This window comes from Macaca nemestrina, chromosome 5 (genome assembly GCF_043159975.1).
Source record: "Macaca nemestrina isolate mMacNem1 chromosome 5, mMacNem.hap1, whole genome shotgun sequence".
NCBI lineage: Eukaryota > Metazoa > Chordata > Mammalia > Primates > Cercopithecidae > Macaca > Macaca nemestrina.
This window is the reverse complement of record NC_092129.1, coordinates 651,688-672,993: the sequence shown is the minus strand read 5'-3', so window position 1 is coordinate 672,993 and position 21,306 is coordinate 651,688. Positions and strand designations below refer to the sequence as shown.

The 21,306-nt window shown below is 47.2% G+C and overlaps 1 long non-coding RNA gene across 2 annotated transcripts in view; it reads right to left on the bottom strand.

The window, feature by feature from the left end:
* LOC139363252 (uncharacterized) overlaps nucleotides 1–20,194 on the bottom strand; it is a 131,708-nt gene extending 111,514 nt beyond the window's left edge. Inside the window, exon 1 of one of the 2 annotated variants that reach the window (XR_011623200.1) lies at nucleotides 20,045–20,194. This is a non-coding gene — a long non-coding RNA (uncharacterized lncRNA). The remainder of the gene's footprint in view (nucleotides 1–20,044) is intronic. The other variant, XR_011623199.1, reaches the window with a different exon arrangement.
* Between the last annotated feature and the right edge of the window lie 1,112 nt (nucleotides 20,195–21,306).

Below are 21,306 nucleotides of genomic sequence, written 5' to 3'. Positions count from 1 at the left end.
CTCCCCTCACAGGCTCCAACTGGAGTCCTGCCCCCTGGTTTTCAGCAACACTTGGGACTTTCTCCTGGAAACTCTCGGCTCTGGGCTTTCGTGAACTGCGCCATCCAGCTCTTCTCTGGACTCTAAGCAGGGCCTTTTCTGGGTCTTCCAACCCTTCCTCCATTTCCAAATGTGGGCTTTCCTTTGGCCTCCTCTCTCCAGACATGCACGCCTCACACTCTGGCTACTTGACCTGCACTTCTACCTAAGAGGCTCCCAAATGCTCCCTGCTCCAGATTTTCCCCAAGCCTCCTCCTGTATTTCCAAACTTGCAGCTTGCAGTGGTGTCTCTAAGTATTTCTGAGTCAGGTCCACACTTGCTTCTCCTGATTTCCGGCAAAGCGCAACGGCGACCTCGGGGTGCAGACTCGCAGCTTCATCCGCCTTCCTGTACTCCCTCTTCCCCTCCTGACCCAGGCACCGAATTGCTCAGCTCACTGGCTGCCTTCTATCCTCCTCCGGCCACGGCGAGTGCCCTGCATGAGCCTGCCCTGTCACCCCCCGGCTCCACGGCATGCCGCACATCAGAGACACGATTCTCTCCGAAACCCTCAGTGGTTCCCTAGTATCCCACAGGTAAGGACTTCCACATTCTGGCCCCAATCTAACTTTCTGGCCTCAGATATGCACATGCATATTTTATCTATGCAAAGAGAGTACAGGTCTCACACCCGCTCTCATTCCTGGGCTCCTAGCTCCTCTTAAAGGTGCTGTATGAGGTACCTATGCACTTTCCAAACACTAACTGAATATGCGCTTGGAGAACACTTACTTGATAATTTTGTGGCATTGTCGGATAACGTGGACAAAGTGAGAACTACGCAGGTGTGTGGATGCTGCCTTGCCCAGACCTCACTTACCCAGACACTCCCAGATGCTCAAGGTGACCAGCCCTATTGGTGCACAGGCAGGCACAGGCTGCACCCCCACAGCTGGGCCCCACGAGCTGAACTATAATTACGAAGCTGCTGTTTGCTCCTAAATCTGTTTATGCTGGTGCATTTGTTACACATTACTGAAACCAATAAAGTATGACTCCAAAGAGTGAATAATTGTATGAAAACTAAGTTGGATGCCTTTCAAAGACTTAATATAGGGGAATTTTTTTTTCATTTTAATCTTTTTAAAATGGCTATCAAATTAGGTGTGAGCAAAAAATATATACAATGTTTGAGGAAATAATTTTTAACGGTTTCATATCTAACATACCTTGCTTCTCTTGTGTTGCCTATTCTCTTCTAGAAGAATAAAAACTGTGGCAGGCCTGCGATGGCTGTGGTTGAGGAAAGAGGCCACAGCCACAGCCAGCAGAACCATGCTCAGCAGCAGCCTAGCCCCGCGTGGAAGAGGCGTGAACACCCTCGGGAGAGGTGGATGTGCACTAACGGTTCCCAGCTCTGACCTCTTTGATAAACTGAATGCAGTGATTGGTTTTATCTGAACGTCAGACAAAAGGGTGTCTACGTCCAGGAAAGACTCTAAACACTCTGGACGCTGCTGGGGCAGATGGTGACCTTGACCCAGTGATACCACTCTCCAGTGGGCAGTCAACCCAGTCTCCTAATCGTAAAGGACATTCATAGCAACACTACGAAAAAGAAACACTACTGTTCTGACCCAGAAAAGTGAAATTTAAAACATAAAATGCACAGGTTCTAACTAAGAGGCAGACAGACCGGGCACGGTGGCTCACGCCTGTAATCCCAACCCCTTGGAAGGCCAAGGCGGGTGGATCACTTGAGGTCACGAGTTCGAGACCAGCCTGGTCAACATGGTGAAACCCCATCTCTACTAAAAATGCAAAAATTACCCGGATGTGGTGGCGGGCACCTGTAATCCCAGCTACCTAGGAGGCTGAAGCAGGAGAATTGCTTGAACCTGGGAGGTGGAGGTTGCAGTGAGCCAAGATCACACCACCGCACTCTAGCCTGGGCAACTCCTTCTCAAAAAAAAATAACGTAAAATAAAATAAAAGGCAGACAAACAAAGGAGATTTCCTCTGATCTTAAAAACAGAAGTATTTGTTTCACAGCGTGGATAATTGAAGATCTGCATAGAAATCACCTAGGGTCCCTCCCTCCCTCACAACAGACTGGGATAGAGGGAAGGAGGGCAGGAGGTGGGCCCCTTGTCCACGAGAGCCTCCTCCCACCCCATCCCCTTCCTCAGGAGGGCAGCCTGCCCAGTGCAGGCTCCCTTCTCCCCAGGTAAGACCCTGGCGTCTCTACAGGAACACCCACCTCCCTTCCCTGCAATCCACTCCAGCTGCTCACGGCCAGTCAAGGGGGGCGCTCTTGAGGGAGGAGCAAACGGTTTCGAGGACAGCCTGAACTCCAACGTCCCAGGTGTGGCTTGCCAGGAAGCACAGAGGAAGGATGCAGGTCTCGAGAAGGAGGAGGCGCAGGAGGACGATGAGAGAGAAGAGAGAGAGACAAGAGAGGCAGACTGCCCAGCGGGGGGCTGAGCACAGGACCTGGCTGAGGCCTCCTGGGGAGGGGCAGAGGCAAACTGGCTGCTGCTTCTAGGCTGCTCGGGAAGATACAAGCTCGAAGGGGCTGCAAGGCAGGACTCACTGAGGAGCAGTCATGTGGATGCCCCGCCTCTCACATGGCACACACTGACAACATGCAACTCACATGCAACACAACACAACACGCATGTACAATGTGCTTATACAACACTGACAACACACACTGCACACAAACACACACAACCTATACAACACATACCCAATACATGCAACTCACAACACAATGTGCATTTATAACACACTCATACGACACATAACCAATACATGCAACTCACAACACACATGTGCGTACAACACACTCATACACACATACAGCACACGTAAGTTACATACAACACAACACGCATGAACAATGCACTCATACAGCACACACAACACACAACTCACATACAACATGCACATGCAACACACTCATACAACACACAACACTCATACAACACACAACACACGTAACTCACAACACAACATGCACACACAACACTCATACAACATACATACAATACATGCAACTCACAACATACACATACAACACACTCATACAGCTCACGTACAACACATGCAACTCACGTTCAACACAACATGCACGTACAACACACTCGTACAACACAACACTCATACAATGTACACACAATACATGCAACTCACAACACAACATACACATACAATACACTCATACAACACATACAACACATGCAACTCACGCACAACACAGCATGCACGTACAACACACTCATACAACATATAACACATACAACATACACACAACACACGCAACTCAACACAAATACATGTACAATTCACTCACAACACACAACACTCATACAACACACAACACATGCAACACATAAACACATGTACAACACACTGATACAACACACAACACTCATACATCACACACAATACATGCAACTCATATACGACATACACATACACACATACAACACACAACACTCATACAACATACAAAGCATGCAACTCACAAATACACGCACAACACACTCATACAACACACAACACTCAAACGTACAATAAGTGCAACTCAACACAATATGCACATACAACACACATACAACCCATGCAACTCACATACAACACAACACACTCATACAACACATTCATACAACACACACTATACAGATTCTAAGTATGAAATAGAAAACAGCACACGCACAGTTTCTAAATTCGATGAAAACTTTTTTCAAGAAAGTCGTCCAACATTCAAACTGGTACCATGTCCTCATTTTCAGCTGCTGTTCAGATTCAAGCATTTTTATCATCTACTCTATGAATTATAATAATACAGCATAAACCCATTTTTCATTTTACACCCACTTTGCCGTGGGGTACTCCAAAACAGGGGCCAGGAGCCTCAGAGTCGTCCCTCGGAACAAAACACAACCGACACTCAGAGGCCAGGACGGGAACTCGGGGGGTGACACACACTCTCTCATCTGCAGAGCTCTGCTTCAAATACTTTACACGTAACCAGGGCTGGAACGGGTTGGTGAGGGTACAGACATGGCAAACTGAGAAGAAACTGGCAGGTGGAGAAAGATCAGTCAAAATCCAAGGAAAAATGCTGAACATTTTCCACAAATAGTTCACACAACAGATGATACTCAGGCTACTGAAAGTTTATTGAGAGGGGTCTTGCTCCAAAGAAAAAGTTCTCTCCCAAAGTTATCAAAGATTCACAGCAGGCACCTGCCCCCAACACACCATCTTCCGAGGGCCTAGGAGTCAAAAAGAAGGTAAGACAGTAGTAAGGGTACAGGGGGAGGAGAGCGGGAGGGGACCGAGAACTCGGAACCAAGAGATGGGCGGACACTGAATGCCTGACTCCAAGGTTATCACCTCAGAAAACAAGTCTGTTTAAGTCCGTAGTAACAGTGTTAGTACTTTCACTGAACCTGCACTCAACACTGGAGAACCTCCCTGTGTTATGAAGACGATCTGAAAAATAACATTAATTCACAATGTAGAGTGATGATTCAGCCACAGAAAATAAAACTGACATAATCCACTACAAGTCACACTATGTCTTTCTTTAAGACTGGTTTATGATGCAGAAAAGAGGCAGTTTGAGATCTAAAATACTTAAACTGGCAAACACCTTGTTTACCTGAATTCTCACAACCGTGGCATCAGCTAGAGTAAGACAGAGTGGTTTTCAGAGCTTCCAGAACAGCAGAACAGATCAATCATAAATATGCAAAAGTGATCTGAAAACAGAATTAATTAATATTCCACGTTTTGGCTTAAACTAGTCATGTGATTTCCAATAAGTGGGAAACATTCACACCAATTTTTATAAGAAAGTTCAATGTGAACACATAGTACAGAACATTGCCTTTGTTTTAGAATTTATTTATTTAATATGACAATTTCATTTGTATTTAGTTATTCTTGATGTTGAATGCTCATCTTTATTAATGATGAGCTACCCATTTTCTGACTGAGGAAACAGAAAGTTGTCACTACCTAACAGCAATACTCAAAACAGCCTGTATGAAAGGAAAAGGTATATCTGTGTGCACACAGATGCATACACATGCATACACGTACCTATACATGTACACACGCGTGTACATATGTGCATACACATACACGTGTGTGCATGAGCACACATGCATGCACACATATGCACATACATGCATACACACGCATATGCACATACACGTACACTCATATACACACGTACACATGCACACACATACATGCATATACACGTGCACATGGACACGTGGACACGCACATACACACGCATACACACATGCACACACATGCATGCGTACATGCATACGTAAGTACCATCTCAGGTATGTGGATTCAAAATTCTGATGCAAACAAGAATAATTACAAAACAAGGTAGGGTGTCAACAAGTGAGAATTGAGATGAAAGTTCTGATACGTTCCAGAGACAATACGGGAGGTCGTCACATCACATAAATATCTTACCCATTTTAAACATGACAATTCCTGCCAACATCGGCCTGGATTAAGATGATTTCATTGACATAAGGAACAGAAAATATAGTATTTATTCTAATGAGATTCTGGAATCATTACATTATTTTCACAATTATAAGTAATCACTAAATAACTTCCTCCCAAGGGTCTAAAAATAAAAATAAGATAACAAAAGAAGGTCACAGTCCTGACAGCTTTATCATGCAAATCACAACTGTGAAAATTAAGCATGTTTTTGAGACTATGCCCTCCTCAAATATCCTTCATGGAATTTTGTACCAGTAATGGCTGGTAATTAATTGTTATACCAGCTGGAAAGTATATCATTGGGGGTACATGAAGTAAACATGTAAAGAGAAATGAACACACACACTTGAACCCAGGCCTCATTTCACAACTATTTCCTACTTTCGATTTGCTTAGTTTACTTCATGAGGTACCTCGAGGAGAGAAAGCAGAGCTGAGATCTGCCCCGAGGCTGCTTCGGGAAGAGCTGGGTGGGCACCAAGACCCTCAGACCGAGGGCTGAGCTGCGTGGCTATGACCCCATCACTGCAGCTCCCCAAGCGTGTGTCCCTGTGTGTCACGCAAACCCCTGCCACACAGGTGACACACGCCACACGCCTGACACAGGCTCAGCACACAGGGAGCGATCAGTAAGTGGTGACTAGAGAGAAGTGACGGCCTTCAGCGTGGATGGAGGAAACAGGCCACAGACTCACAGAGGAAACACCACAGATCCACAGACGGAGAAAACACCACAGACGCACGGACGGAGGAAACACCACAGACGCATGGAGGGAAGAAAAGTGCCACAGACGCACAGAGGGAGGAAAAGTGCCACAGACGCAGGGACGAAAGAAACGCCACTGACGCACGGATGGAAGAAACGCCACAGACGCATGGACGGAGAAAACGTGCCACAGAGGCACACACGGAGAAAACAGTCCACAGATGCACGAACAGAGGAAACGCCACAGACGCACGGACGGAGGAAACAGGGCAGAGACGCCCATACACCAGTGTGGAACGTCGGACAGGAACGTCCCGGCCATGCACTGTCCACTCCCCCTAGAGACTTCCCACCCCAGAGCACTCAGGATGGCTGTGGAGCGCCTGCCACGCACCCCAGAGGCGAAGCTGGGGAGCCAGAGATGAGCAGGTTCACGTCCATCAAATGCAGCTGCAATCCCTGTAATAACTGCAGGTCACTATTAAACAGAAGGGCACTTCACTTGGAATAAAAGCACTCTGCATAAAAGAACTAAAGATTGGCTGGAGACAGCTTAGAAACCATCACCATTATTCTTGTTAGTGACAGCGAAGCTTCAAGAGTGGTCACTTTTCCTGTAGAAATCCCACAGAGGTGATTCCTGGAACTCATTTAGAATATTTCTTTCCCAGAAACCACACAACCAAGAACTTAATAGTGCCGTCTCTTGACCAGAAAGATTCAGATTTCTGATGAAACTAAACCCTGTCCAGCCTCCTGATTCTAGAAGATGCTATACAGAAAAGCTAACTCAAAGGGGTCTCATTTCTTTTGTCATCCACGACACATAAAAAAATTTTTTAAATATACAAAAAATGTAGGAATTGTACAGTGAATACCCATGTGTCTACCCCCTGGATCACAGACCAGATTTAAATGTAAAGTTCTAAAGGTTCCCAGCTAAGGAAATGTGCAGTGTAAGCCTCTACCTGGTTAGAACCAAGGGGAATGGAATGAGCTTTCCCCAGCCTTGCTGCTCAGCTGGGAGGGGCTGCCACAGCTCAGCCACCCCACCCCAGAGCACCCAGGATGGCTGTGAGTTCCTGCCACCCACCCCAGAGGTGAAGCTGGATCCCCAATCGCGGTGTTAAGAATGAGCCAGCCTTTAGAGGCCATGTGGTCTATACTTGAATAGAAAATGTTCCAGGAAACTAAAGATTCCAATGCGTGCACTGAATTCCTAACCATTTGAAACCCAGGCTCCTCATCTATACACGAAGAACAACGCTCTCTCCTGGGAAAGCATTTCAGAAGGACGAAAAAGGATCCACATGAGAGCAGCTGAAAACTACAAGGCATCATGCAATTATAAGCCTTTTTCTATATCTTTGTTTCAAGGAATGTCAGCATTCTAAATATTGCAGTTCATCCCACATCACCTTTCAGGAGCAAATCATAACGATCAAAACTATCAGCAGAATCACTACCAGCTCAGTCGCCATGTGCTTCTTCTTCCTGCATGACAATTCCTGCAGAACGATGGGACCATCCAAGAATGGCTCCCTGCCATCATGTGCCCATTCTCCTTCCCCAGGGGGCTATTCCTGTACTCACGGGGCATGGGAAACCTGTATAACGCCACCAGAAAGTCCTTGTTTGACTTACACACTTCCCAGAAGGGCTGATTTTATCCAGAATCCTAACTGTGTCAAACACTAAACCTAAGAAATCATCAAGAAACCAAGGAAATGTAAGGCCATGTCCTGCCCCGGGTGCATGGCTACTAGGGGAGAAATAGAAAATGAGACATGAAAGGAAACTTTTAAGATATTCAGACCATCACTGGATGATTCCAGGAACCCATTACAGATCATTGCTGTTCCTAATAACAGGAAAGAAATTCTAAAATCCCAACAGGCATGGTGAGTCCCTCACTTGCATGAAGTCAAAATAATAATCCATCACTCTCTTCAAAAGGACAAAAGAAAAACTCTACTTCCTCTTCATATTAATTTGTGTACAAGCGACTTAAGTGAGAAAATCTTAATGTCTGGACTGTGATATCAATAGCAAAATAATCCCAAGATTCCCAATTAAAAGATAGAGACGGCCTGAATGAATTTAAAACAAGAAAAACCGACTATATGCTGCCTACAAAAAACTCAGTTCAGCTGCAAAGACACACATAGACTAAATGTGAAGGGATGGAAAAACACATTCCACATTAATGGAAATCAAAAGTAAGCAAGAGTAGCCATATTTATTTCAGATCAATCACAATTTAAGTCAAAAACTGTAAAAAGGAGACAAAAAGGTAATTATATAATAAAGAGATCAAAATAGCAAAAGGATATAACAATTACGAGTATATGTGCACCCAACAACAAAGCACTCAGATATATAAAGCAAATATTAGTAGATCTAAATAGAGAGAGAGGTCGGGCGCGGTGCCTCACGCCCATAATCCCAGCATTTTGGGAGGGATGTGGAGGCAGGTGGATCACCTGAGGTCAGGAGTTTAAGACCAGCCTGGCCAATATGGTGAAACCCTGTCTCTACTAATACAAAAAATTAGCCCAGCATGGTGGCACATGCCTGTAATCCCAGCTACTTGGGAGGCTGAGGCAGGAGAATCACTTGAACTCAGGAGGTGGAGGTTGCAATGAGTTGAGATTGCACCTCTGCCCTCCAGCCTAGGCAACAAGAGCAAAACTCTGTCTCAAATAAATTTATATATACATATATATGTATAGAGAGAGACAGGGAGACACCAACACAACAATAGTAGGAGCTTCAAAATCCCACTGTCAGTACTGGAGGTCATCTAGACAAAAAATAACAACAAAACATCAAATTTAAAGTCCAGTGTAGACCAAATGGACCTAACAGACATTTACAGAACATTTCATCCAACAGATACAAAACGCACATTCTTCTCAGCACATGGAACATTCTCTAGAATCCACCACATGCTAGGCTACAAAAGAATTCTCAATACATTTTTTTCTAAAATTGAAATAGCATCTAGGATATTCTCAGACTCTAACAGAATAAAGCTATAAATCAACAACAAGGAACAGACACTTCTCAAAAGAAGACATTTATGCAGCCAATAGAGACATGAAAAAATGCTCATAATATAGAATGAGACCACCACTTCTCCTGTTGTCTTTCCCAGCTTTTCCCCGTCTCCCCTTTTCCCTAGTTTATAAGACAGGAGAAGGGGGAGAAAACAAAAAGTTAGAAAGAAACAGAAGTAAGATAAATAGCTAGACGACCTTGGCACCACCACCTGGCCCTGGTGGTTAAAATAATAATAATAATATTAACCCCTGACCAAAACTACTAGTGTTATCTGTAAATTCCAGACATTGTTTGAGAAAGCAGTGTAAAACGTTTTGTTCTGTTAGCTGATACATGTAGCCTCCCATCATGTTTTGTCTGAGGCTAGTCCTGCAACAATAATCACTCGCCATCAGAGAAATGCAAATCAAAACCACAATGAGATACCATCTCACACCAGTTAGAATGGTGATCATTAAAAAGTCAGGAAACAACAGGTGCTGGAGAGGATGTGGAGAAATAGGAACACTTTTACACTGTTGGTGGGACGGTAAACTAGTTCAACCATTGTGGAAGACAGTGTGGTCATTCCTCAAGGATCTAGTACTAGAAATACCATTTGACCCAGCCATCCCAATACTGGGTATGTACCCAAAGGATTATAAATCATGCTGCTATAAAGACACATGCACACGTATGTTTATTGCGGCACTATTCACAACAGCAAAGACTTGGAACTAACCCAAATGTCCATCAATGACAGACTGGATTAAGAAAATGTGGCACATATACACCATGGTATACTATGCAGCCATAAAAAAGGATGAGTTCATGTCCTTTGTAGGGACATGGATGGAGCTGGAAACCATCATTCTCAGCAAACTATCGCAAGGACAGAAAACTAAACACCGCATGTTCTCACTCATAGGTGGGAAATGAACAGTGAGATCACTTGGACACAGGAAAGGAAACATCACACACTGGGGCCTGTTGTGGGGAGGGGGGAGGAGGGAGGGGGGAGGGATAGCATTAGGAGATATACCTAATGTAAATGATGAGTTAATGCGTGCAGCATACCAACTTGGCACGTGAATACATAGGTAATAAACCCGCACATTGTGAACATGTACCCTAGAACACAAAGTTTAATTTAAAAAAAAATCAACAACAAGGAGAACTTTCAAAACTGTATAAATACATAGAAATTAAACAATATGCCCTTGAATAGCCGATGGGTCAATGAAGAAATTAAGAAGGAAATTTAAAAATTTCTTGAAATAAATGAAAACAGAAACACAACATATCAAAGTTTATGGTATACAGCAAAAGCAGTATTAAGAGGAAAGTTTATAACAATAAACTCCTACATTTAAAAAACAGATTTAAAATAAACAACCTAACAACGAACTGCAATGAGCTAGAAGAGCAAGAACAAATCAAATCCAAAAGTGGTAGAAGAAAAGAAATAACAAAGATCAAAGAGGAACTAAATAAACTTGAAACTAACAAATATAAAAATGAAGAAAAAAATGTTGGTTTTTTGAAAAGATAAATAAAATAGACAAACCATTAGCTACACTAAGCAAACAAAAAGAAATCCGAAAGAAATAAAATTAGAAACAGAAAAGGAGAATGACAGTTGATACCACAGAAATACAAGGGATCATTACAGACTATTTTGAACAGCTATATGTCAACAGATTGGAAAACCTAGAAGAAATGGATAAATTCCCGGACACGTACAACCTACCAAGATGGAACCAAGAAGAAACGGAAATCCTAAAACAGACCAATAATGAGTAACATGTATGACTAAGTAATAATAAAAAGTCTCCCAACAAAGAAAAGCCCAGAACTAGGTGACTTCGCAGCTGAATTCTACAGATTTTTGTTTCAATTCTTCTCAAACTATTCCAAAAGTATTGAAGAGGAGGGAATCCTGCCAAGTTCATTCTTCAAGACCAGCATTACCCTGATACCAAAATAAGACAAGGACACAATAAAAAGAGAAAACTGTAGGTCAATATCCCTGATGAACACAGATGCAAAAATCCTCAACAAAATACTAACAAACTGAATCCAACAGCAAATCTAAAAGATTATACACCATGATCAAGTGGGATTCATCCCACGATGCAAGGATTGCTCATCAAACACAAATCAATAATCATGCTACATCACATCAACAGAATTAAGGACAAAAACCATAATATCATTTCGATAGATACAGAAAAAGCATTTGATAAAATTCAACGCTGCTTCATGATAGAAAGTCTCAACAAAAGAGGCACTGAAGGAAAAATACCTCAACACAATAAAGGCCATATGTGACAAACCCACAGCTAACATAATGGGGAATGGGGAAACACTAAGAGCTTTTTCTCTGAGATCTGTAACAAGACAAGGACGCCCACTTGTGCCACTCCTATTCAACACAGCACTGAACGTCCTAGTCAAGAGCAGTCAGGCAAGAGAAAGAAATCAAGGGCACCCAAAGTGGAAAGGAGGCACTCTAATTGTCTGTTTTCAGACAATGTGCTCTTATATATTTAAAAAAAAAAAAAGACTCCAGCAAAAATCTCTTTGAACTGATAAACAAATTCAGTAAAGTTACAGAATACAAAATCAACATATAAAAATCAGTAGCATTTCTATAGACCAACAATGAGCCAGTGAAAAAAGAAATCAAGAAAGCAATCCCATTTAACTACAAAAATATAAAATAAAAATAAAAATACCTCAGAAGAAATCTAACCAAGAAGGTTAAAGATCTCTATGAGGAAAATGATATTCTACCCTCTGAAGGTAGAACAGTGGCTTCTAGAGACAGGAAAGGGCGGCGGGAAGGCAGAAAGGGAGAGGTTGTCTAATGGATACAAAATTACATCTAGATAGTAAAAATAAGGGTTAGTGTGCTATAGCCTTGTAGGGTGACTATAGTTTACAATTTATTGTATATTTTCAAGCAGCTAGAAGAGAGGATTTTAAATATTCCCAGCATTAAGAAATGACAAATGTTTGAGATGATGGACATGCTAATTACCCTGAGTTGCTAATTACACACGAAAAACATGTATTGAAATATCATACTGTATCCCATGGATATGTACTATAATGTGTCCATTAAAAATAATAATTGTTAAAAACCCAAGGGTCATTTCTCATGTGTCCTATGTCAGTGTTGTGGTCCATTGGTGGACACCTAGCCATTTGCAAGTAAGACTATAGTCACTTGAGCTGAAAGCAAATGAATCGTCACAAAAATTACCACTGGCACCAAGTCTTCTTTCCAGAATTTCCTGCCCACAGCACTGCCACAGTCACTGTGGGCAGGAAAGACACACTAGCACCCAAGTTTCAACCCCAGTACAGTTGATGCTTTTATTTCTCTGGTTTGGAATAGGTGTGTGTTCATAATTTACGTTTACTCCAACTGTCCCCTTGCTTAAATAGCTTCTTAAGGATAACTTCCTCTTACTAAATCCCAACAGCTTCTGAGCATCCATTATATTCTCCAAAGTAAATAAAAAGAGAAAACGTGTTGAAAGCCTGATAATGTTCACTTAAGAATCCAGCATGATGTACAGCTTGAAATGGCTACTCCACCTTGTTCCTTTACATGACTTTTAAAGTAGCCCCAGTTATTATACATAATTGAAGTCATAATTTCTGCAATACCATTAGGTCCACGAACGGTGGGGCCAGGGGACTTCAAAGTCTGTCTCCGATTTTTTTTTTTTAAAAAAAAGGAAAGCTCATGAGAGTAGGTAATGAAAATAAATATTCACACAACTCGGAACAGGGGATGGTGAAACATAAAACTCCAGCCTGGCACAGGTGTCCAGCCAGTGAGGGTGGGGACACAGACTCATACGGTCCCCACAATCCCTCAAAAATGCCACAGACAGGTGGGTGGCCTGAGACAGAGCCAGGCTCCAAATTCCGGGAGCTGTCTGGCTCATGTGCACCTCATGTGGTCCACAGTGCACGAGGATGCCCAACGTCACCAGTCCCGGTGCAGAACACAAGAATGCCCCATGGCATGAGCCCCCACTGCACAGCATAGCCCGAAGGTGCCAGCTCAGACTCCTACACACGCTGGTCACCAAGGCACTGCCCTCCAGGAAGGAGGACCCCAGAGGTCGTGGCAGGGTGAGGTTCTGCTCTTCATCATCCGCGAGCAGAGGGGAAAGTCCCAGCAGACATTTGGGGAGCCTCTACACGTGGTTCTGGGACTCTGAGTGGAGGTTCAAAGATGTCCCCAGGTACGCCAGACTCAAACCTAAAAAAGACCCATTCTTCCAGATATGCCCAGACTGGAACCTATATAGGCCATCCTTCCTAGCTTTTCTCTGGAAAAGCAGGCTTAAAAGAGTATCGACTAAAAGGGGCCACCAGGAAGACAGAAGTCCTATCTTTAAAAAAAGATTTTTTTTTTTTTTTTTAAAAAGAGGCACTGAGGCTCTGACCCATCTGAGCACAGAGTACATGCTCGGCAGCCTCTGTCAGAGCAGAGCAAGTACACACATGCTCTCCATGCCCTGTGCTCCCAGCACCCGTGCTCCCCGCACCCATGCTTCACACGCCCGTGCTCCCCACACCCGTTCTCCCCGCACTGTGCTCCCTGCGCCCATGCTCCCTACACCTATCTGTGCTCCCCATGCCTATGCTCCCTGCAGCCGTGCTCCCCGCACTGTGCTCCCTGCGCCCATGTCTGCTCCTCGAGCTCTCTTCCACTGGTTTCCTCTGTACATCCCTCTTGATAGTCACTGTCACCTCGAATCACCTGGCTAAATGGAGGTAAAGAAAAAGTCTAGAGTAGCACATTGGAGGACAGAGTGGAAGTGGCTATTTACCAAGCAGGGCTATGAGATGAGCGCATCTGATCCCCATTAATCCTGACGGTCAGTTGATTAGCCCTGTTCAACAGCTGGGGACACTGAGGTGTGGAAGGACGGGCTTGCTTACCCCAGACGATGCTGACAGTGTGGGCCCAGCCCAGTCCCACAGCCACCAGGAGGAGCCTCCTCACTGGGCAGGCGCGGAGGTGCAGCCCAGAGAACGCTTGGGACCCCGGCACAGACTCCTCAGGAAGGAAACAGAAAGGCCCACAGAGACTCAAGCAGCACAGAAGAAGGTCACCCACAAGTTAAAAATAGATGTTTGTGCTTTACCGTCCCAGAGTGCTAAAAATCCAACCCACTCACACGCACAGCCTGACGTGAGCCTGGCCTCCTGCAGCACTGGGCTAAGCGAGAGACGTACCTGCCTCTCTCCCGACAATAGCAGACTTGGCAGCTATTCTTCAATGTACTTGACACGCTTCCGTGAGGGATTAAGCGACACTCTGTCGACACTGGCTAAGTTTAATCCTGACACAGCCAACCATCTAGATCTGCAGTGAACAAACAACTTACTTTGGATGATTCTGCCACTAACAAAGACCCTGAATCTCCCACCAAAGCTTAGTGACACGACTTACCTTTCTGTTTTCATTTCAGGTACACTGGCCCACATGATCTAATTTACCTGCTGATAATGCCTTGGAAAGACCACCAGGGGGCCCCACACCATTTTCAGCTTTAGAGGGATGTGAATTTCCCTTTGATGAGAAAGGTGATGGGGAAATAAAACGAGGATCCAAAACAGATGCCTGTGTGTTTCCTGGGAGTGATAAAGTCAGGAACTGCCTCTGTGTGTCAGGCGAGGGAGTAACAGAGACAATGGCACCAACTCCTGAGACAGAGGACCTGATGCATGGTGCAGCCACTGCCTGTGGCCAAGGAAATTCCAGGGAATGTAGACCCCAGTTGTATGGTACAGCCACCATGTGCGACCACAGAAATTCCAGGAATGCAGACCCTCAGTCACATGGTACAGCCACTATCTGCAGCCACAGAAATTCCAGAGAACGCAGACCCTCAGACACATGGTACAGCCACTATCTATGGCCATGGAAATTCCAAGGAATGCAGACCCTCAGTCACATGGTACAGCCACCATATATGGCCACGGAAATTCCGAGGAATGCATACCCCAGTCGCATGGTGCAGCCACAGCCGGCAGCCACAGAAATTCTGGAGAACGCAGACCCCAGTCGCATGGTACAGCCACTACCTATGGCCATGGAAATTCCAGAGAACAGAGACCCTCATTCCCATGGTACAGCCACCACCTATGGCCACGGAAATTCAGGGGAACGCAGACCCTCAGTCACATGGTACAGCTACCACCTGTGGTCACAGAAATCCTGGGGAACACAGACTCCAGTCGCATGGTGCAGCTACCACCTGTGGTCACAGAAATCCTGGGGAACACAGACTCCAGTCGCATGGTGCAGCCACCACCTGCAGTCACGGAAATTCCAGGGAATGCAGACCCCAGTCACATGGTACAGCCACCATCTATGGCCACGGAAATTCCAGGGAACATAGACACCAGTCGCATGGTGCGGCCACCACCTGTGGCCATGGAAATTCTGGGGAAGGCAGGCCTCCGTCTCTAAAGTATGAACTTCACTGCAGTGAATGTGGAAGAGTTTCTCTCTGTGCAGAGCTCAGTATCCAGAAGGGGAGATGGCCCCAGGAATGCCTTCCTCCTCTTCAGAGCTCAGGGCCTAGGGCTGACACCCTTGGGAGGGGTCCTTGTTCAGCAATTGTGCCTGTGGAGGGTCCCCCAACACTCACCGTGCACCTCCTAGGAGCAGAGGCTACAACAGGGAGCCAGAGACCAAGCTCTGCTCAGACAACAGTGAGCTGATGGCCTTCCACTCTAAGTTCAACAGGGACCCAGGGACCAAGCTCTGCTCAGACAACAGTGAGTTGATGGCCTTCCACTCTAAGTTCAACAGGGACCCAGGGACCAAGCTCTGCTCAGACAATAGTGAGCAGATGGCCTTCCACTCTAAGTTCAACAGGGACCCAGGGACAAAGTTCTGCTGAGACAACAGTGAACTGATGGCCTTCCACTCTAAGTTCCAACTGCATGGAATGTGTATTCCATGAATGCTTGTTAAATGAATGATTCATATAAGGTCATCTGTGCTGACCTTTGCTGGTCTGCTGACTGTGAGCTTCAGAGCATAGGCCTCATTCCTGGAGCAGCCAGCTCTTCCCAGAGCGACGGCCACTGCAGGGCAAAGCCCAGAGCTTGTCCTGCAGCAACACACTCAGGACCCTGCGCTGGGCACGCTGGGGGCCTCTCCAGCAGAAGATCCCCAGCCCTGACCTTGCAATACCAGTGAACCCCAGGGGAGTCCCAAGTGCTCAAAATCATGTAAATGTCCATTGTGATTTAACATATCAATTTTAGAAGAAAGGGCATATTGCCACCTCCCTCCTCAAACTAGGGACTATAAATCGATCCATCACCCTAACTGAGACTCTGCCTTAAATTCTGCTAAAACTACCATCCAAACACTCAAATTTACATTAGCGTTAAGGGAAAAAAAAAAACTAAAACAAACACCTGTAAGAAACGGTCAAGTAACCTGTGATACATCAACCCAAAGATTAAACATGAAAACAATGAAGTAGCAAGATATTAAAAGAATATAAACTCTATGTACATCATGGCCCAAGGTTCTAAAATTACACAGAGACAAAGACTGGAATGGAAGGGGGATATGTTTACAGATACATTTTTTATTTTTTAATTTTTAATATTACTTCTCTAATGTATGATTTGACTAACCAGATAATTCAGCAAAAAATAAAAAAATTAATTATGCCTATAGATAAATATGTAAAGAATCCTTTTCTTTGATGCCAATGGAATTAGTTTGGGTCTGACCCACAGTCTTCAATCTTTTAATTAAGACACAAAAATCATCTTTCAAGCTGTTAGGAAAAAAAGAAGAAAAAGATTGAAAACCAGGAGCCCAGAAGAAAAGGACTCGCTATGTATCACAGCGTCTCTCCACGCCTCTCCACCCCGGACAGTGCTCCCTCTTTCCCCATTTTCATACCTACTGCACAAAACACTTAGTAAAGAACTATCTCAATTCATGAGTCACACAGCACAAAGGGCCAGTGTCGCTGCCAAACATACCCTGCAGCCCCAAAACGAAGAGGCAACTGGTTCCTTCCTTCCTCAGTGAAGGAAGAATGAGAGGCTGCTGGTTGTCATTTTAAATCTCACACCTCAATGTCTTAGCACTTTCCTGCTTTGTTGGTTTCCAGGGCTTATTAAAATTAACCCCCCCCCCCCCGCGGATATTGAAGAAAGAAAGCAGGACGGTTGTGCAGGCTTCCAAGAGGCAGAGCCCTGCTTCCGCGGCCACCTCTGTCTTTCTACCCACAGCAGCCGGGTTTACCAATTAGTCTCCCTTAAAGAGCAGTTTATGCTCATCGTGAACAAATGGATGCAATTGCTTCTTTTGAGATGCAGCAAGTTTTGGGCCCTCAGCAAAAAGAAGAAAGAAGAAAGAAAGAAAGAAAGAAAGAAAGAAAGAAAGAAAGAAAGAAAGAAAGAAAGAAAGAAAGAAAGAAAGAAAGAAAGAAAGAAAGAAAGAAAGAAAGAAAGAAAGAAAGAAAGAAAGAAAGAAAGAAGAAAGAGAGAAGAAAGAGAGAGAGAGAAAGAAAGAGAGAGAGAAAGAAAGAGAGAGAGAAAGAAAGAGAAAGAAAGAAAGAAAGAAAAAAGAAAAGAAAAGAAAGAAAGAAAGAAAGAAAGAAAGAAAGAAAGAAAGAAAGAAAGAAGAAGAAAGAAAGAAAGAAAGAAAGAGAAAGAAAGAAAGAAAGAAAGAAAAAACAGGGCACTGGCACAACAGTCATAACCTCTGCTTTGCACACACAGAAGGAAAGTTAAAGCCCTGGAGGCGGAGGCGTTCGGAAAGGGAAGGTGGAAGTAGGAAGGACGCCCACGGGATAGAGTGGTCAGAAACAGACCACCTCACCAAAGGGCGCCTTAGACGTTCCAGAGGACAAAATGCCCCTCTTTCCAGGGTAAACACCCATTTGCCAAACTCAGCCAGTGACGGCAAGCAGGAGTTTGCTTTTTTTTTAAGGCGTCTGAGTAACGATGACAAGAGCAAGAAATGAGCTTAATAATGGGACTGACAGGGCCCTGGGCTGGTGACTCTGCTGATGTGCACAGCATCAAAACCCAGGTTCCTCAGTGCGCTCCCTCTGCAGTTCAGGACAGCACTACAACTCACCCCATCAATCACTGCTTAAAAAATCAGTTCTAAAAAAAGACGACCCATTTGAAAGCAGCCGGAGGAGGAAGACAGAGAGTGTCTCACAGAATCCAACCGCTTGTAGCCTCGGAACCATAACAAGAATATGAAACTAGCGGGTCCAGTGTGAGGCAGAACAGAGACGCCGTCACGGCTCTCAGGAGGCTGAGCAGGAAGCGCATGGCTCAGGCCCTGCAACGCCCTAAGGGCGCCTGGAGCAGCCCACAGGCCTGTGTCCTTCGTGTGGGTTCACCTTCCTAGTTTCCTGGGTAAATTCAATGTACAGCATTTATTCGCCAAGAAAAGAACATTCAAATCAAACTACTGTCATAACTCTGAAGGGCTCTTAACACTCCAGTCCACACGTTCAAAAGCCCACAAATATCAGTGCTGCCACTGTGTAGGTAACAATGTTTTGGATGCATCATGCACGTAACCAGTAACGATGTTTTCATGTTTTCCGTAGCCATCTCATTCAGGATACTAAAATGATCTGTGACGACTTGATACTTAGTTATCTGTGATTTTCAGATAGATTTAACAAGGCTACCTGGCCAAGAAGGCCTCACCCTCCTGAACCTGGGCACCGGTGCCCCTACGTGCACCCGGGGCCTGGGGAGCGCAGTCTCCACCACCTCTCGCTCTTCAATGTTAAATGTCCTCCCGGAGCGCCTGCGTCGTGGGCCCAGGCTCGGCCCCTCCTGGAGAGCCCTTTCCACATTACAGGACAGGGGAAGCCCAGAGCCCGCGCTGCGGCGCCGCTGACGTCCGGGAGTCCCCGCTTCCTGGTCCTTCCCGTCCGCGGAGGCTGGCGGGGAGGGCCTGGGACCCATTTTAGTTTTCGGTTTTGTCACGAGCCGGAAGGCGACAGCACATGCGAGCGCAGGAAACCCTTTTTTAAAATCTTCCAACGGAAACGCGAGGGGCTGCCGGACTGCCTCGGAGACGCTAGGCGGGAACCCAGAGCACCCCTGCCGTTTCCCGCATTGCAGCAGCCGGGACCCCGCCCACGCCGCGGAGGGCCCGAGGCGACAGGAGGCCCGCCGGATCCCGGCCGTTTCTTCCTCGACAAGCTGGGGGGTGGCGTGGGGCGGAGTTGGGGGGCGGGGGCAACTTAAGAAGTGATCGCGCTGTACCCAGGATTCGGAGGGGAAGCCCGGCCCCATCCTACAGCTCAGAGGCAGAACGACCCCGGAAGGTGCTCCAGGCGACCCCCTCTACCAGGCTCAATTTAAAACATAAACCGGAGAGGGTGGAAAGCTCACTATTTTCCGAATGGAGGTTCCTATCGCCATGTTCCTTCCTCCTCCGCCCCACCCGGCAAGGACCCCGGGGCTGCCTTGCCGGCTCCCGCCGCCCCGCAGGTATCCCTGCCGCTCCCGGGCACGGGCTTCTCCCCAGTTCTTCCCATCGCTTCCCCACCTTTCCCCGGGTCCTCCCATCGCTTCCCCCTCTTCTGCCCGGTTCCCCCATCCCCTTTGCCCTGGTCTCCCCTTCTCCCTCTTCTCCCCTTCTCCGTCCGTCCCTCCCTCGCCGCCCGGAGGGGGGCGCGCACCTTGAGCATGTCCCCCGCTGGTCAGCACGCCGATGGCCTTGCCGGCCCCGGAGAGGTGCTCCAGGAACTTCCGCAAGGAGCCCTTGGGGGCCCGGGAGTCGTCCGCGTCCAAGGCGAGGAGGCCGAGGGCAGCCGCTAGTCCGGGTGCGCAGCAGGCAATGGATACTCTGCCGGCGCGCGCCCGACTCGGAAAAGCTGCCCCGCCCGCGCCCCCGCCCGGCCCTAGCGTCAAAGGGTCTTGACGGGCGGGGCCCAAGCGCACAAGAGGGGCTGCGGGGGTGGGGCGCGGCTAGGGGCAGGGGCAGGGGCAGGGAAAGGGGCAGAGAAAGGGGCAGGGGCTGGCCGGGGCCGGGTGTGGGCAGGAGGACTTACGCAGGGGTCGTCGTAGGTGGCTGCCGCGCTAGCGGTGGGTGAGGTCGCGGAGGCGGGGGTAGCACCACAAGTGGGCGGAGTCCCTGGGGGTGGGGCCGCGTTGCCGGTGCGCTAGCCTCGCGGGTGGGTTGGAGGACTCTGGTTGGGGCCTTTAGAGATGCCCGGAGCGCCACAGGTGGGGGCAGGGGCAGCGACCGGGGGAGGGGAGACCGCAGGGGGGCGGGGTCACATCGTTCGCTGGGCGGGCCAAGGCAGGGCGGAATAGAACGCCAGGAGCATCTCCCGGGGCGGGGGGCGGGGGGGGGCAAGGGAGACCGTGAGTGGGCGCGAACGCCGGGGCCGGTGGAAACCCCGCACTTGCGGGGAGCGCCGATGGCGGGGCGGGGTGGAATTGGGGCGTGGAGACCTCACCTGGACGCGGAGGCTCGCGGCAGGCCCGGTAGATCCGGCTGTTGTCAGCGCCGAGCCCGGCCGCGCGCACAGCTTCTTGTTGGCGGCAGGATTCCTCCTGGGGCTGCGCTAGGAGCCTCTGCGCGCGGCTTCCTCGATCCCCGCCCCCACGTTTTCTCTGCAGCCTGAGGTCGGGAAGGACGCACGGAGAGTGGATCCTCCAGGTGGTGGGAAAAGCTGAGCGCGGCGAGCTTAGCTATGACGAAGCTGCGATTTCCCGGGTCCACGGGGTCTGTGGCGCTCCCGGGCCCCCAGCTCGTCCCGTGGGGAGAAGAATCCTTGGGGTGGGGGAGAGTATCGGGGCGCTACACTCAGAGACGCATGGGCGCGCGAAAGTCAGAGTGGGATAGGAGGAAGCGCAACGGGACTGAGCTGGCGGGGAGGCGGGACGACCCTTCCTCCCTACGGACAGGCGCGCTGCTGTACGCTGTGCCGACCTC